This window comes from Gobius niger, assembly GCF_951799975.1.
Source record: "Gobius niger genome assembly, chromosome: 18".
In the NCBI taxonomy this organism is placed as follows: domain Eukaryota; kingdom Metazoa; phylum Chordata; class Actinopteri; order Gobiiformes; family Gobiidae; genus Gobius; species Gobius niger.
The window spans coordinates 21424024-21442795 of record NC_136869.1 but is presented as its reverse complement, the minus strand read 5'-3'; positions in this window follow the sequence as shown (position 1 = coordinate 21442795).

Sequence of the window (18772 nt, the reverse complement as noted above, 5' to 3'; positions counted from 1 at the left end):
AGTGGCTCAAACTGTCTTAAGTGTCGCTTCACTACGACTGTAATGTTGTGTTTATTATCGTAAGATGCAAGTTCGTAAAGTCTCTTTCCAGAAGAAGCAACAACAGCATTGGAAACTCCATCCTTCCAGTTGCTGATCCCACGTTTACTCATGCAAGGTGCATTGTCAAGTCAAACCATCCTCTCCCATTCTTCGCTGAATTCCTCGTATCCAAAAGAGCTGAGGTGATATCCAAAGATAACGTTATCCCCTCTGTAAACATGGCTGCTCCTGTCAGTCGGAGCGGGGCTGACAGGCTGATGGGAGCTGCAGACGAGGGAGCGCTGCCTCTGACGACACGCCGTCATGGAAATGCTGCAGATTCATTCAGACCTGTCAAAATTACTCATTACTCATTACTCATTATCACGCAATCCACCAGCGAAAACACTAAAAGAGCGGCGATTATGCTTTTTGCAGGTGTTTGGTCATAATGTCCAACACATCTCGCTCACTATCTTACAGTTTGTTGGTTAGAAAATGCATATCTGCTGAACTAGAATAGCTGTGCGAGTCTGTGTTTTTGTTGGCATTTAGAACCAATAGTTCCATGATGAAGAGCTACAGTTACTGTGCTATAATTTAAAATCTTACTACATAGTTTAAAGGGGCTGACTCGTGTTCGCTACTCCAGCGACAAAAATGACCGGACAGTAACGGATTATCAAAAAGAGGAACGTGAACATTTCATGAGGATTTCATCTGCAATTGAACTAGGTCAGATGGTTCCGAGCTGTGTTAGCGTGCTAACTGTTCTGCCTCCGTTTATATCGCACATGCTTGTGTTTTGTGAATGCAAATGGAATGGGGTGATATGTTTTGTTAAGTGGGGCTTTAAAGTGAGACATTACCGGTGAATAGAAATCATTTAAAGATGTAAATTTGAAACCTCCAGTAGATTAAAAGACCTGATTGTTTTGGTTCTAAACAATAAATGTCAGTTGTGGTCGAAACCCTTAACTTAAGACGTAAAAATCTTAACTTTCTCAACAGATTTGAACATGTTTTCGACCTGGCCAGGTCACTTTTCACAGTCTTTGTCACTGAAAGGCTAAGCTCATGACCCAGATCACCCAGACGACTTTACAAACCACACTTATACTGTACTGTTCTGTACAGCAGTTTACCGTGGTCTTTGTTTTTTCAGTAAATTAGTCTGCTCCTCTTCCTCACTTTCTGCTGAACTCCCACTGAGAGTTCCCTCTGGCCTGGCTCCGCTCTCACTAAACAGAGCCTACGGAGGTGCAGACACAATGACAGACATCCCGAAAGCGATTGGAACATGATATCACTCAATGACTTTTCCTGTGAACTCAAAAACAATCCGGCCGTCCCACACACGGAGATCTGACTCCAGCTAATCGTATCAAGGTCTGCAGAATGGAAGGGGGGGGGGGATTGGAAGGACAATACTAAAGGAGCTGGAGGGGTCATCATAAGTAGTTTAAGCCTATAGGAAATGCAGATGGCGTCGCCGAGCGCTTCTGGACACTTGGATGCCGGCACAAATTAGACACTGCGGAGCAATGAAACTCGGTCGGCGCGAGAGACAGGAACCAGGTAAAGTGAGATTGCATTTCCAGCGGAGATCATTAGACGGCAGCAGGAAGTGAGGAGATAAAAAAACAAGGACGCTGACTTTCTTTGCAACAGCACAAGAGTCAAGGGTTCTACGCTGAAGGGACAGGGAGGAATAAAAGGAGACATGTCATGCAGCATTGACTTTTCACCATGCTAATGTTCCCTCGTCAAAGACATCCCACAGCGCTGAGTAATCCTGTTTAATAGATAGAGCACATACACAGATGGAACAAGGTACAAAGGTTTACTCAAATACTTGTAAATATAGTGTATGTTTATTTATTTTTTTGCCTCGGTATTGAAATCAGTCTTGAGTATAAAGTTGTTTTTTTTCCCCCAGTATCAAAATCAACTTTGACATTTAAGTATCAAGATGACACGAGAATGGATCAACCAATCACAGAGCTGAGAGTCAGGAAGCCAGTGCAGAGACCTGAGCACTGGACTAATATGATCATATTTCCTGGTTCTATATGTGCTGCAGATATCTGGCAGTGAGCAGTCGTTACAGTAGACGAACCTGCTGGAGACAAAGACATGGATTATTCCAAGTCTGGTTTAGACACTACACCTTTGATTCTGGGTTGAACCCTGTTTTAACAGCGGTCAGATACGCAACCAACTCTCCAAAGAGTTTGCATTTCCCGCAGAGCTCATCAGAAGATGACAGTAGGAAGCGTGAGGATATAAACACTTAGCAAGGCCGCTGTAAAGGCCCAGCGCCAGGAGAATGGAGTGATACGAGGCCAGGACTCTGTTTACATTGGCTGATGTGCAGGTAGAGACCAATGAAGTGAAGGAGAAGGGAACACTGCTACATTCTGTCTGGCCTTCTGTCATCTGAAAAAATACATCTATAAACTCAGAAAGTGCAGTGATTGTAGCCTATGTGTAGCCCGTTCCTTTGGCTTTTGCCTCTAAGCTCAGAAACATACATGACATAATGATCCCAGGGTTTAAAATGCTATTTGGGTGAGTCCATTTGATAACTTTACCTGTTCTCTCCAGGTTTGAGACAATGGGATTTGCAGTCGTTTATAGTTACGACCCAACGTCTTAGCTTCTGTCTGCTCCTTAAACCCCCTTCTGTGCTGCGTTTTGTGAGTCCAATCCTGCTCATTGCTTCTGACGCAGGACATTAGCATCATTAGGACACTCGCCCTCTATCGGAACTTTCCCTCTTGTTTGCCCCCACCTGCTGCTTTTATTAGCCGTTCGTCTAAAATGAGTTTTTCTTTTCTATACGCCGCAGAAGAAGTGAAGCAGCCACACTTTCTTTTCCTTGTGTTGTAATAAATTAATTTTCTTGCTGTGAAGTGAATTTGTTTTGCCACCACAGATCTACAGCATTTGTGAGAAAAAAACAAACAGACCACATGTGCTGTCTAAATATAGCGAATTTCAATCGATTGCAAATGTGGAAGTAAGAGCCTAAATCAGTGCAGATTTATTTACTTTTTGGCGCTCGGCCCAATTCACTTCACTCAACACCGTTTCAGTCGGAAACATGCGTCTTATAATCGTGTTTGTGCAGCAGCTCAGAGATTTGACTCAACTTCGACCTTCGCAGTTTGAAAACGTGAGAATTCAGGCAGTGGTGCTTTAAACATGGAGGCACAACGGAAATGAGGAGACTTTCTTTTCACGCGCTTTTTTGAGCTCCTGATGTGTATTGACACTTCATGCTGATACAGTCTTTTTGTATTATATTTTTTATGTCATTATTTTCTGTCTATTATATATTAACATATTTTATATTACATCTATTGGATGTTACAGTAATTTCACCAGTTGGCATTTTCATAAACATGCAAGAAGTTTGGGATTTAGCTTTCAATTTTAAATTAGACTGCAATGTTGCCCACTTTATACAGGCTAAAGTGGGCATTTTACATTTCAAACAAAAACAAGTTTATAATTGCAGCATACAGGCCATTCAGGTCTATTGCATTATGTTTAGGGCCTGAAAAAGACACAATCACTATAGAACCACATGGCCAATTATCCTGCATGCAAGCACACCTATGAGCTACAATCTAATGGCAGCTCTGCAAAGGGAACTAGAAACTTTCTTTACCATTATTATGTTTTAGCAGCTGCTGATTGTCCTCAGTGAGTGTTTAAGAAGCAATTGTTAGATGGCTGGGAAGCTCAGCAGGGAAGGGCCTGGCTGGTACTTGGATGGGAGACCGTTTGGTAACACTAGGAAGCCTGGGCTGAATGTAGTGAGTGAGTGAGTGAGTGGTTGGTGGAGGGGCCGATGGCACAGACGGGTAGCCTCGCTTCTGTTATTCCACCACAGGCTACAATAGAAGCTTACCACCACTGAGTATGGAGTGAATGAATAATGGCGACAGTGAAGAAACTTATTGTTAGTGGCTGCCACTGCACCTTGGCAAACCAGAATTCTGGAGCCGCTGCATATTCAGTACTACTGATTCTTGGTCGTCTTTTGGGAACTCTGACTCCTCAATAAATCCGGCTTCCGATACTGAATATCACATCAGGATATCCCTATTGTGAATCTTGGATGTCAATGACCATTCAGGTAGCTTTTTTATTGGTTTATACTTTGCATTTCCAAAAGACGTTGTGTGTTGGGACAAAATGGTATACACTTATAAAACGTATAAAACTGGGCCAATTCAATAGTTTTGGAGGGAAACAGGATTCAAAAACTGGAACTGTCTGCTCACCTTAGGCAGCCTTGCTTCTGTAAATACAAAAGCAGCTAAAACCACGCAGTGCACTAAGGTGAATGAATAATGACAACACCATGAGAAGCTTGTCCAGTTTGTAAAGTGCTATATAAACACAATCCATTATCGTTATTACCATTGAAAGGGAAAAATCCTCCTTCTGCTTTCCCGACCTTGTACCTAGAATGCTGGTTGGCCCACTTTACTGCAGCTTATCTTAACAGCTCCTTGCTTTGCTCCTGTCTGCGTCTCAAATCCCCGTTTGTTTCTGCGCATTGTTAGGAACACCCTGCTTATTGCTTCTGACGCGGGACAACTCATTAGGACACTTAGCTCTCCTCCTCCGTCTGGACTTTCTTCTCCTTCTCGTCTCTCTTTCCCCTGGATCCCCTTCCCCCCCCCCATTTTCCGATAATGATATGAAATAAGTGCCATTATGCCTGCTCCTATTTTCAAACCGATTATTTCTCCGACATAATAGTTGCCGAACAATCCCAGACAAGGGTTCCGCGGGCACAGGGCTTTTTTCGAGGCAGTTTCTGGAAAGGCTTTTATCGCGAGCCAGTTTCCTCAAACGGGTAAAGAGTTATCAGGGCGTACAGCTGCAAGAGTTCAGACCACGCTCCATCGATTTATCAATCACAGAAACATGTGCGAGAGATTTGGGCCGTTCTGTTTGTAAAAGGGATAAAACAGTTTCCACACAAAACTCATTTGATTTTTTTTTAAGATGGAATACCCGACCACAATAACCATGTATTTATGCTGACTGCTGGGGCTATGCTCCAAATGCGGGGTTTGGTCAAATGAAGTGAGTATAAAGTTAAAGGCTAAGAATAAACGGAACGGCTTTTTATGTGCGTAGAATTACAAAGAAAAAAGAGGAAAGAAACATGTATTATTTGTAATATAAGAAATATATACTCTGGACTTTACCACTGGCCTAAAATGACCATGTTATATATAATATCAGTCCAGGTGCTACTAGTAAAAAGTAGAGGTGGGTAGTACTTAGTTACAACTTTTTCAAGAAACTGCACTTCTTACACTAATTTCTTCATACAGTAAATAAAGGTCTGTAAAGCTGCACTAGGCAGGTTGGAGCCGAAAATAAAAAACAAAGATGTTTCCTTAACCCTGTTCCCAACTCAAAACGCCAGCCCACACTCTGGTACAAAACAGTACCAATGCAGTTGTAAAAACCCAAATTCAACCTAAAAAATAACTTTACCTTTACCTTTATGACAAAGTGCAGTCAGGCTGTTTATTCTTATTCACCTCAGTGGATAGATGGTTTTAATACCAAATACATCCACAGTAATCCACTGCTGTCTAGAAATTCATGAATTGCAAACAGCTGGTGTACATCTGGTGGGTTCAGCTATGGAATTGATCACCAATAAAGGCGGAGCGCTGGCCTTTTGAGAGGGGAATACGGAGACAGGCTAAATATGCAGGGTTACTGAAACAAGAACCTGTCCAGGCAGGCATTTGATGAGGATATAACACAGAAGAAGAATATGGTGAACAGCTAAAAAAAAACTGATTTGTTTTATTAAGATAAAGGCCCTTTAAAGACTATCCTCCCCGTCAACCACATTATAGTTAAAATATGAAAGGTTAATGAAAGATTTTTCACCTCTTCTCACCATGATCATTTCATCATCCAACACATTGACCAGAACCAGCATGTGCCACATTTTCTGCCACATGTCGTTCTTGTGACACATACAAATGCTGCGCGACAGTCTTGGCAAACGCCATTCGCACGAAAAGCTCCAGATTAATAACGATTACCGAGTTTAGCCAACCACACGGAACATGGAACACTTGCTGACTTTATGAGGTATCAGAATATAATAGGCCGTTCTGCTAATCAGCCGAACAATATCGAAAACTTTAATCGTCCTCGGCCGTTGCCAACCGAAAGCTGTGCAGTTGGCGCGTGCAAAGTACTGCCTTTGTGTCGAGCGCTCTGTTTCCGAAGGACTTTTCGCCGACTTTACGGCCTGTTCGTGAAGCCAACGCCGCACATGTGAGGGCACTGCAGGCACTCCGTAATCGCACACACCTGCAGTTTCTAAGATGCGCCAGCTGAAGCAGGCGAGGCCCAGTCCCTTCTCGTAAGACCTGCTTTTAAAAGAACATCGAGTGACGCACGATTGGAAACACAGCGTAACACAGTAGGACTTTGTTACACTAAAAGTGCTAATGCTAAGAACGTGTTCTGCAATTAAACCAGCACAGGTGGCTTTGTGCAGAACAGGTGGCCCTCATGCCTGCCATGCCCTGGCTCAGACGCTCATGTGCCTGGGTGAGGATAATGTGCTACAAGTTGAGGTCCAGGTCATGTTTATGTGAACAGGGAAGCAAACGGAAGATGGAATAATCTCCAAAAGGCATCCAGTTACAGGTCAGATATCTCCATTACATTTCATCATTTTTGCCTTTGATGCTTTCATTTTTTTTTTAGATCTTTCCTTCTTCAGAATGTGCATTTTGAGCGTTTGAGGGTTTCAAAAAGGGCCAATGTCCCTCCGTGTCCTATAGGTCTTCACTGATGCCTCCTCCTCATTTCCAATTCTTAATTGAGGGATTTTTGCCCATTGTATTGTTATGATTAAACTACGAGTACGTGGTGAGCAGTTGCCCTTGTATGAACATGGAAGGACCGCTGTTTCCCAGTGCCACCAAAAAAGAAAAGAGGAAACCGCGGTACATTCGGTGGTCGGAGAGTCAGATGGCGTAGACTTCCATCGGTCTCTTCCTGGGGTTTGTATCACTGCTCCTCAGCCATTTGACACCAGTTCCAACATCACTGCCATGGACAAAGAGATAACCAGAACATTTGAAGTGGTCTTTGCCGGGAGCCGCTTTGGCCAGTGTGCCGGATTCTTCCTCTCTGACACAGCCTTTTTTTTTTGTTTTTTGCCTATTTTTTTTACAAGTGCCAAAGCTGTCTGACAGGAGCACAACCTCACCGCATTGGCGTAGAAACCCAGCGCGCCTCGGAACAGGCCTGACAGGGCATATGGGGAGCATTACTGTGTCAAAACACGGAGGAGAAAGTGCAGGGATGGGTTTACTAGCACCCAAAGACTCCCGGACTGTTATCTGTTAGCTGGACACTATTAGGAAGAGCCGATTTTTGTAATTAGGATGAGACAATCAAGATCAGGCGATCCCTCTGGGTAGAAAGATGCAAAACACGCCGTCCACTTTAGAGGAGCCTTTTGTTGTCAGGCAGAGGAGTGGAATGAAAGCCAAAAATCCAGGGCTGTGTCATATCAGCAGAGAAAAGGAAGACATTGGTGCTTATTAGTGAGGAGATGATTAGCTATTTCTGCTGTCTTCTTTTGGCCTCTTTTGAAATCCTGGTTGGGCTGACACAATTGGGAAACGCTGCACTGCTATCCCAAGAATTTAATTGGTGCATTGCTGTTTTGTAGATACAAATTCTCATTTTGCAAGAATGAGAGCCTCTTCTCGCCCAGGTTTTTATCATCTGCTATGGCTGCTGGGATTGTGATCGAGAGGTGAATTTACCGGGCTGTAATCTAGTCTTTTGACCCATGTGATCGTTGCCATTTATACTGTAGGTGGCAGAGATTACTGAGTGTTTTGTGATTGTTTCTTTTCCCAGAAAGTTTAATGGTTTTACTTTTTTGGGTATCGTGAAAAGAATGATCAGATACCAATACGTGGTTTTTGACGATACTTTTTGACAATACCTAAACTAAAATACTAGAATACAATATAGAAAACAGGTGAAACAATCATGTAACTTCCTTTAAAGTTGTCCCTAGACCATCTGGCATCTAAACTAGGTCCACAGAGGTTCAAATGAGGCAGTAATACAGTGTGAAGTTTGGAAGAGGAAGGAGTTTCTATTAATAAAAAATAAAGCCTTGTTGTTGAGTAAGGCCAAAGTCCGTCAGCCGAATTCTAACAAAGCGATGACATTTACATGCAAGTTGAACACAATCTCCAAGCATGACTTCATTGTCTGAAAGGGACTATAAGGAGTTTAAAAATGTTAAACTACAATGATGACGAAACCTTCTGTTGGTCTGTAAATGCAGTAAATTAAAATAACTGCCTTGTATAAAATGTCTCTCTCAAAATGGCTGTAGTGAATGTCTTGAAATAGGCCTCTGTCTCTTTAAGAACCTCTGACCCTTTCAGACACGCCCCCTCCACATGCTGTCTGTGGCATCAGTGGGGAGGGGGTTCTGCTGAGGAGCAGTGGTTGGTTACTCGGCTGGTGACGAAAGCTCGGGGGCGTCTCTAGGAGGTGGGGGCGTTCCTAGGAGGACTCAGGCAAAGCTATCCCTAAAATGGCCGCCATCAGAGTTTTTACAGATTACTCAAAAATACGTGAATGTGTCGAGGCAACACTTCAGGCATGTTTTTAATGAGGGAATGACATAACATGATGTAAAGCTTGAAAAAGTCAGTTTTGCATAATACCCCCCCCTTTAATATAGAAGCTGCAGTTACATGTATGACCTGAGGTGGCAGCAGTGAGCATAAAATGGCTAACTTGCATCTAGCCCCTTCAAATTCTGTTGTAATATCATGTTGGCTGACTAATTCCACCTAAGGCCCATTTTTGCGATGTAAAAGAAGCTCACGGGTTAAAAGTGTTTGCAGATCCCTGGTTTAGAGCGACGTGCACTCAGTGTTAATTTCGTCGACTAAAATATTTAGTCTTAATTTTAGTCAAAGTGATATTTTTAACGACTAAAATTGGACTAAAACTAAATTAAAAGTTTCTCATGAGACTAAAACTATGACTAAAATGTCCAGATATTTTAGTCGACTAAAATAAGACTAAATAAAAATGAAAGGGAGAGACTAAAATCATCCAAACTTCTATTGACCGTCTGAAAGAGCCTCAGATCATGTAAATTCACTGCCAAATGAACAGGTTTGTGCTTTATTCATGTGGAGCAGCTCCATGAAGTCAAGGACCTTGATTAAATATGATTATAATGAATATTATTAATGCAAAGTCGACTAAATTAGTCTTAAATTTAGTCGACTAAATTGACATGCAATTTTAGTCGACTAAAACTAGACTAAAATTGAAAAGCTTTTTTTGACTAAATCTCGACTAAAATTAAATTACATTTTAGTCAAAAGACTAAGACTAAAACTAAAATAAAATATGTTGTCAAAATTAACACTGCGTGCACTGTGTTCCTGCACAGAAACTGCAGTCACATGTTGCCCTGTACTTTATGGGTTGGATTAGGCACTTGCTGAAAATAGACCATTATCAAAATAAGTGCGGTGATTATATTGTTCTGCCGTAATAGTCCTCATTGCCCTCATTTCATTTCTGCCTTTATGTTGCACTAACGACTGCTCGAAGCCTTTGGGGATAAATTTAGCTTTCTCCAAATAATAATGGAAGGAAATCCCCCGCTCTGAAAGCAGAAAAACCGAAAGATGTAAATGATATGAAGAGAGTGGTCTCTCTGGTTCGTTTTGTCGGTTTCTCCAAGATGCTGCTCCGTCTGACCAGCGTGTCCTGATCCTTTGTATCTGCTGCTAACCACAGTGCAGTTATAGTATACGGGCTGGTTCCAGAAGTCATTTCTATAATATCATTACCATCACAAGACCCAGCGCGAGCCAAGCTAAATATCTGCTTTATTTTAGGAAGGCATGTCTCCCTCCCTTCTCCCTGCGCCTCTCACATCACACACAGGCCACTGTGCTGAGGACGATTAACGCCGCGATACATCGGATGGTCCGGGTTGGGTTTTCAGGATATTTATGTAGAAGCGTTTGCTTAGGAGTTCGTACATGTTGCTCTTTTTATAGATTTAATGACAGGAAGTCTTGTAAATGTACACGCAGAGCTCCACATGCTCTGTGTGGACATGTGTACAGGAGAGAGCCGCTGATTCAGTGAACATGACGGATCATTCAGCAAAGACATGGGACGGTTCATGAGGCTGTGGGCTTTGTGCGGCTAAACATGTTCTACAAACTATCTGTGTTTTCATAACGGAAATATCTACACTATAAATACCAGTGACCCAAACGACAGAATCAACACTCATGAAAAATGAGCTATTAGTGAGACGAGAAAGTTTTATTCCATTCCATTTTGCATTAGAAATGACTTATGTGCTCTTCAACATTGGTGGTTTTTGATATGGCGGCGGCACAAGAGAGAGGGAAACAATGCATCACAGCATTTTGCTCAAGAGTTTCATCAGCAGAATCATTGTGACAGCAGATCCACAATTGGAGATATCACACGCCCCTCATTACAAACTAAAGCTCCACTTTCCACGCTGCACGTCGCGGCTAGTCCAGTGGACATCAGCACAGAAACTAGGAGTGGAGCGGTGGTGCAAGAGAGGAGAGAGCGGGAGGAATTAGAAAATCACTAACATGATGAATCTGTGTCTCCTGTTCCTCTGAAAGTAACACTTAAGCTTTAAATTTTGTTAAGGCGTAGGTTTCCTCCAGTTTAGAGTGGGGATCGAGTTTTTCTGTCCGAGTGCGGCCCACGTCCGACAGAACAGTGTCTAATCCGAACCTATCTCACACACTTGGCTGCCTCTGAAGAGCGTTGCATCATGCGCTCTGCTCCATCCTGTGTCCGTTCCTTTATCATTGATCATTGATCAATGTGTTGAAACTTATTTATAGCCCAAAGACGCAGATGTATCACCGAGAAGTTTCGGGGCATCTGAACTTATTTTTGCTGATGGTCGTTCTACGTTTGCCTGACAAATGAACAGACTTCATGCACGATGCCATGCGTAAAGTCTGACGGCCAAAACATGTGCGTAATGAGGGTAAAACAGGCAGCGGCACTGGGAGGGGAGAGAGCAGAGAAGACACAAAATACTACTGCTACTGCTTGGCGGTCCCTCTTATCGTGTCCGTGTCTGACCCGTGCCCGAACATAAGTTCTAAATATTTGTCTGACTTCGACAGACTTTGATCGGGTTTCCCCACTCCAGTTGCTCCAATTTCCACGACTAAAAACATGTACAACAGGCCAGAATGAATGGCATTGGTGTGAAAGAGTGGTTGTGGTGGGAGGGTCACTTTGTGCCCTGTCTGTGAAAGGCGCTCTACAATTAAAAATCCTTCCTTTCTTTTGTATCTATGGCATCAATGAAAAGAGAATTATTTGCTGATTTGTTCGGGCCGGTGCCATGAGATAATTTCCATCTTTCCACTGCCCTATTGTACATGTTGACCTTCTGGGTGACCGGATGAATCAGTTAAAGCTTAGCCGTACGTGACAGTTTGGACGTGCAGTTAGAGGACACGTGAGCCCCACACAGGCGCAGGGATGGAGCTGTGGCTGTGAGTGTTATCAGGCGCCTCTCCACAGCACGCCGTGATTTATGAGCCTGAGCTTGGACTGTCTGCTGCTGCTGGAATAAACCGCCCATTCAGCCCAAACACCTGCAGCGCAGAGCAGAGGAGAGCCCGGCATTACTGAGTGACTCCCAGCAAACTAACACCCGGCAGTTTGGAACATACATCTACATTATCACTGCCCTCCTTCAAACACGACGGTAGCACCGCAGTTAGCGCTCCTGCTTCACAGAGAGACGGTCCGGGTTCAACTCCCATCCGGGGCCTTTCTGTGTGGAGTTTGCATGTTTTCTGTATGTATGTATGCATGTGCGTTGGTTTCCCCTACACTGACCGTTAGCCTGGCTCCAATGTTAACCAATGTTATAGAGTTATTTCTTCGTCATGAACAGGCTTGGAGTGATGTTTTATTTCTTTTTTGTTTCAGTTATCCCGCCAGCCCACACTCCGATATGCTGGGCGTTTTCAAAGTCCCAAAGGTTGACCACGCCATCATCACATGAAGTAAGTTGAGTTTTATATTGTCTAATGATAATCTGTATTTAGCCAATAGTCATTATTTGAAAGCTTATGAGATATGTATGAGGAGAAAACATGACAATTTCTTGAAAAGCGATAGTCTAGTAGTCTTAATGTATTACAAATGTTATCAAATGTGCAAAATATACAAATATATCCCTCCTTCTCGGATATCAGCAACTAATCAGAGTCCAGCATCCTCCCGTGTTGACCAATGAGACGACCTTTTCCTGACTTTTGAAAGTCTTGTTCCTGCTCTCCTCATTTTACTCTTGTTTGAGGCCCTGTGGAATCTTTGGATCTACAAAAGGAGCCGTGATGCGCTGCACTTTGGGAAGGGCTCTTTTACACACATGCTTTTTTTAATATATCAAGGACAAAGTATTAAAAAAAATCGATATTTTTAAATTGATGTATTGGAAAACACACTGGATTAAGGACCGCTCTTTTTAGCTCCTTTATGTTATGGCTGATAACAAATCAATGGCACCGTCATACACATAATTTGGGAGTATTACAGGATTATGACATGCTTAAAGTCTTCTTTAATGAGAAAGCGTCTTCATCCACTTACATGCCTAACATTCAGAACCACCGTCGACTTCTACAGTAATGTACATTCTTGTTCCTCGCACTGTTCCACTTTAGGCATCTGTTCTGACCATGTTCAAAAAGCGCCCCAGATCTTTCATCATAAAGAATTGTCAGATGTTGTCAGTGTGTTAAAGAATGTCTCCAATCCTTCAAGACCAAAGCTAACAAAATGAAAGCACATGATCTGGCCTCTGTTCTCCCAGCTATCGCCGCGAAAAGACGTTTTTTTTGTGTGTGTTTTTTTTCTCGTCTGTTTTTACAAGGTACGAAGCGAGCGTGCCGGCTCCTTTGAAGAGCGGGCGGAGGAGACAAAGGAAGCAGTAGATCCAGTGCTGTTAATGGGGAGCGTTTCAGATTTGGAGCTGATATGGAGAACACATGTGGCGGCCATGTTTGCGAGAGGGAATGGGCCCACACTGATGAGACAATCTCTGTAAAGAGCTGCAGAAAGGTGGGATTCTTCTGCCGACCGTCGTTTTTTTCTCATATGCAGGCAAAGAGTGGTAATGCACTGGTCGATGTCGAGATTTTTAGCTAGTTTTTTCCCCCTAACGTCTTAGTTTTAGTGTCAGAGAAAAAGTAGAAAGACTAAGCTCACCCTTTGTGTTGCTTATTTAATGATGTTTTGGAGATATCTAGAAAATAATTAGAACATTGCGGCGCACCGGATGGTTTCCCGTGTGTATTCATTCACAAATATCCTCGTGAAGAGAGAAAGGTAACCGATATGACACTGTAGACCAAATATGGACAGTAGCTAAAGACTGGAGAAATGGCACAGGTACATTACAAAACTTTCAGCCCGATTTCTCCAAAGATGTTTTTTGTTCCACTCTTGCAACAATTTCTCCACTTTAGTGGCGCCTACAGACTCCAAACATTCCAGTGTTGGACTTTAACAATATTTTGAAGGTTTTGCAAAGGGATTTTGAAAAAAATAACTAATGTCTGCCTGGTTTATTGAGCTTTGAACGGCAACAAACAAGGTAGTATATGAATTTTTACAGATTTATTTTTTACAAATACATGTCTTATAATCTTTGTGATGCATCAACAAAATATAACCACATTTAAACATGGCTTGATCCATTATGTAGGTTTTGCTGCCAAGATTTAGGCAATTTTGGCAATGTTTTGTGCATAAAATTACGTTTTTCATTTATTCATTTAAAAATATATAGTAATTTTGGTCATCTGAAACCTAGTATTTATAGAATTCAAGAATACTCAGAACTCATTTGGCCTGAACCACTGCCTCAGTGTAGTGAAGAGTGTGCTGGTCAATCTGCTCATGACATCATCTGCTGTTCGCTCAGTGTGTGGTGCTTTAGGCCACAGACAGATGTGCTACGTTCACTTCATATACATATGTATAAATATGTATACATTGTGTGTATACATAACATTTGGCATTTAGAATTATGTTGAATTAAGTAGAACTTTTTTTTCCACAACCCTTGAACACCACACTGCCTCCGTGTGCACAGTGTCAGAACTCACCTAGGTACCAGTGCCTTCTGTAATCATGAGGAGGAATAAGACCTGACAGCTCCCGTAGATGTTGGATTAATAAACAGACTGACATTTCCTGAGGTTTCCAGCTCGGAGCAGGTCGGTCAGATGTTTATCAGTTGACGATGTTTTGTAAACGTCTCTCAGAATATAACTCTGACGGTGTAGCCCAAACTGTTGTGGCTTCTGCTGCTTCAAACATGTGCGATCTCTCCACGTGTTTGTGTTTACATGGTGTGAGGCGTGTGGTACGGGGAAGGTCCGGCGCCGTTTTCCTCCTGTGGTACAAAGTTCGCTCGTTGTTTGCGAATGTGGCGCATCTAGTGATGCAATGTGGGAATGCGACTCTGCCGGTCCGACAAAACGGGGTGGATTAGAGGAGCTTTAAGGTCTATTCAGTAGTTTCTCACTTAGGTCATCCTGAGCTTATATGTTTTTGAATTTCAGTTGATTTATAAATCTGTTTGAAAGATTTAACTATTTCAGACTGTTTGAATTGATCGTTCAGGTCCACAGATTAACACCTCTCACAGAAATACAACTACTTTTGTATTTGTTTTAATTTTTACTTTTTTGAAAATAACACTTAGTCCGAAGTTCGAAGACCTTCTGGATGTGAGGAGGGAGAAGATTTTATGTATATTATGTGCCTTGTACACCATTACTAATGCATTAAGGTCAACAAGATCATTAACAACGCCACCCTCCGTTTATGGTCCAAGGTAAAAGATCTATTTTTTCCCCACACAGAAGGTCACACAGGTTCTAAGGCCGGACAGGGACCAGTGCAGTTTTTCATTTGGTCCTCACCTTAACAAGACAAAACAACACTATAACAAAACTTCATATTGTGCAAGTCTCTGCAGCTGCACGAACATTCCCCAAACTCACAATCCCAACCAGTTCCCGAGGCCAAGCGCTGTATCAATGAATATCCAAATGTCAGAATTCCCCGGTGGAGTTTTGTTAAAGGAATTGATCGATGAACCAGGGTAAATAAACTAACAAAACCCTCGTTTGTGTCCTGGCCCATCAGCAAAGCACTGAACAAGAGGGTTAATACATTCCGATTTGATACTTGATTGAAAACGACGACCTTCTTTGTACAACACTCTGACTTGTACATGTGTGTGTTTGCCTGCTGAACTTGTAAGACTCATTGTTCTCAGTTTGGCCACGTTCTAAAAGCCATCTTCGCCTGTTGTCATCTGTGTTGCGCTCACTTTGGATAATCTTTTCAGGATGGTCCCGCAACCTCAAACTGCTGCCGAAGTGTGCAACTAATAAACTCCGCGGCATCTTTTACGGCAGGAGCAGCCTTGAGTCTGTTCACTGAGAAATCTATCCGTGCGGCTTATCCAAAAAGTCCACCACAACTGCCGACTGTTCCCCTGCCAGAAGCGTTGGACTCTTTTGGACGTCTTTCGTTACGGCGGCCGACTTTTGTCCCTTATTCTGCGGCGATAAAGTCTATCACACGTCAACAAAACTTTGAAAGGTCACAAAAGAAAAGAACAACCGCTTTAGTCTTCTTAAAAGCATCGCAGTGGAGCGTCGGGACGGGGCTTTGAGCGGTTCAGAGCGTAAATGCGGAAGATTGGCGCTTTAGCTCGGGACACTATAATGCTGTCATCTTCCATTCCCGGCGAGGACGTCATGTGGGTTTAAGGAGAAAGTGTTTGCAGACTCAATTTAGGGGAAAACGGGGAACGAAAAGCAGATTGTGCAGAAGGGGATCACTTAAGGATGGCTTTTCTGTTCGGAGGGATGGAGACAATGGAGTCGCACCTCGTTCTCCGAGCCAAGTTTTGTTTTGTGGTTTTTGAGCCGACGCTCGTAGTGATTTACATGACGGGAAAGTCCTTTTTTTTTTCAGTCTTTAATCACGTGAAAATGATGTAAATCGTTTGTGAAGAGGAGAGAATGGTGAAACTGCAGAAACCTGATCCAATCACAGCAAAGATGTTGCTAATGGGGTTTTATAATGTAATATATTGTACATGAAAGAAAACGTAAAATACTTGTATAACTTTTTGGGTTGTAAAGTTTGCGGTGAATCTGGGTGATGAGTTTAGAGATGCCAAACTTTAGATATAAGATGGATATCTTAAAGGAATAGGCCACCGTTTTTACATACTGAGATATGCTCTTACCTCACTTTAGCCGAGTTAATATATCCCCGTCTGGTCTTTGTCCGTGCGCTCTGTCACGCAAACGGAGCACATACGCAGCCTCTCCCACATGTCACATAGCTCCAAAAAAGCTCACAATAGAAGCTACCAAGCTCTTCCACGTGTTCCCTATTTAAATAAAGTTACGTGAAGTGTTTTCAAGCAAAGTATATTTACACAGAAATGTAGCATGTCGATTTTATAAGCAAATAAAAAGGGGGACTATATTGTGAGGCGTAATGATACGAGGAGGAAAACGTCCGCGCAGTAACTCTTAAACACTTCCCCCGCTCACTTCCGTCAATAACCTTGCCATTCAAAGCTCGAATCAATTGCACAGAAAATAGATATTGAAAAATCCTCTGCAAAAACAAAGTTTGTTGAGAAATTGTTGCAAGAGTGGAATGAAAACCTCATTTTGAGAAAACGTTTTGTAACATCCACGATACTCAACAAAATGTCATGAAATAAGTACAGTAAAGGGTGATTTTGGTCTTTTTATTTTTACTTTTACTAATAAAAAGATGTTAAAGGAGCTAGATGAAAGTCAGCCATTTTATACTCACTGCTGCCACCTCAGGTCATACATGTAACTGCAGCTTCTATATTAAGCTCGTGCATGAGGCACTTTGGACCCGAGTTAACACTTTTTTGAGTGATAGTGCAGGATTTTAGAGGCAGTTGTGGTGAACAGGTCTGGGCTCATTCTACACCTTTGGACATTTTTGAAATTGTTGAGGGGGATGAAAATACTTAATTTTAACATTTTTAAACTCTGTATAGTCCCTTTAAGGAAAAAATCTTGCTAAAATTCTCAGCATTGACCACGGTTTGAAAAATCAAGGTTTTCACATCTCCTTAAATGATGTATTTTATGGTCAGCAGTTCCTACATAACTGGTTCCTGAACACTAAATGTCTCTCACTACTTTTTTAAAATCTTGCCACCCGATTGGCTCGAACCAGGAGCTTTAGAAGATGGATTTTTGGGAGTTTAGGAAATTGCAAATCTTTCCACAGTCCCACCCACAGTGCTAGGCCCCCTGAAGAGTTCAAAACAGTGTTGCACCTGCTCTTGTTTTCATCCTATAATTGCTGCCTCCTCACTGGTTTGTAACATGTTGTGCACTTTCTCCAATCCGTGCACTGTTTTTAATATCACGCTCCCCCAATGCAGCTCTACTGTGGTCTATACAAAACAAACAGCAGACGATATCGTTTCCAAATGTTCTCTCTGGCAGGGCTGGGATTTGCGACAGGAACGAATGGGGCAACGGGGATTTAGGTGTGTCTGAAGTCTTCCTCTGCGTTCTGAAGACAAAGGAAATCACTCGCAGAGGAGGATCCTGGGCCAAAGCTGGTCTGGATGACCCCTGGGCGAGAGGCGCTGCCTTCAAAGACGCAGGATGGCAACACTTCTCAGTACGACTCAACGTGTGTGTACTCTCTGTTAGGGGTGTGTTTGCTGGTGAAATGTTCTCCAAAGATATATCTCTGTCCACATATTTTTGGGTGACTAATAACTAGACCTTCCAAATAAATTCCGAGAGATACATGTACACTGCTCAAAAACATATAAGAGAACACTGTCCCCGATGAGACGACGAAGGTTCTTCTGAGGGATCTCCTCCCAGACCTGCTCCAACCAACAACCCAACCTGCCAAAACACGCTTGAGCAGTAACATGCACATTCGTGACCTGCTGGAGGTCCTTTTGTAGCGTTCTGGCTCCTCCTGTTCCTCTGTGCACAAAGAAGCAGAAAGCGCTCCTGCTGCTGGGTTGTTTTCCTCCTTCAGCCCCTGCTGTGCTGGCCATTATGTCTCGCCCATCCACCAAGACAGACTGTCCAGGAGCTGACGGATGCTCTGGTCCAGGTCTGGGAGGAGATCTCTCAGGAGAACATCTGGCTCTCAGGAGAACGTCTGGCTCTCAGGAGAACGTCTCGTCTCATTAGGGGCATGTCCAGGTGTTGTAGGGAGTGTACACACTGTATACTGAGGCTCTCAGGTTCTGATTTTCCACTTTGATTCTGAGTATGATTCTGAATCTAAACCTCCACAGAATGAGGATTTACATTTTCATGAATTAGTCTTATGTTATTTTGTTCAAAACACATTCCAATATGTGATGAACAGAATCTCTCTCAGATCTACAGTGTGTTGTTAAAGTGTTCCCTTGAATGTTTGAGGCGCATATGGGATGAGTCACTTCTGGTGCTTGTCTGTCGACTGTCAGATGTTTTTGTGTGGCTCACAGGCTGTGTGTAGATGCTGATTTCTGGAGTTCTCCGATTATTGAAGT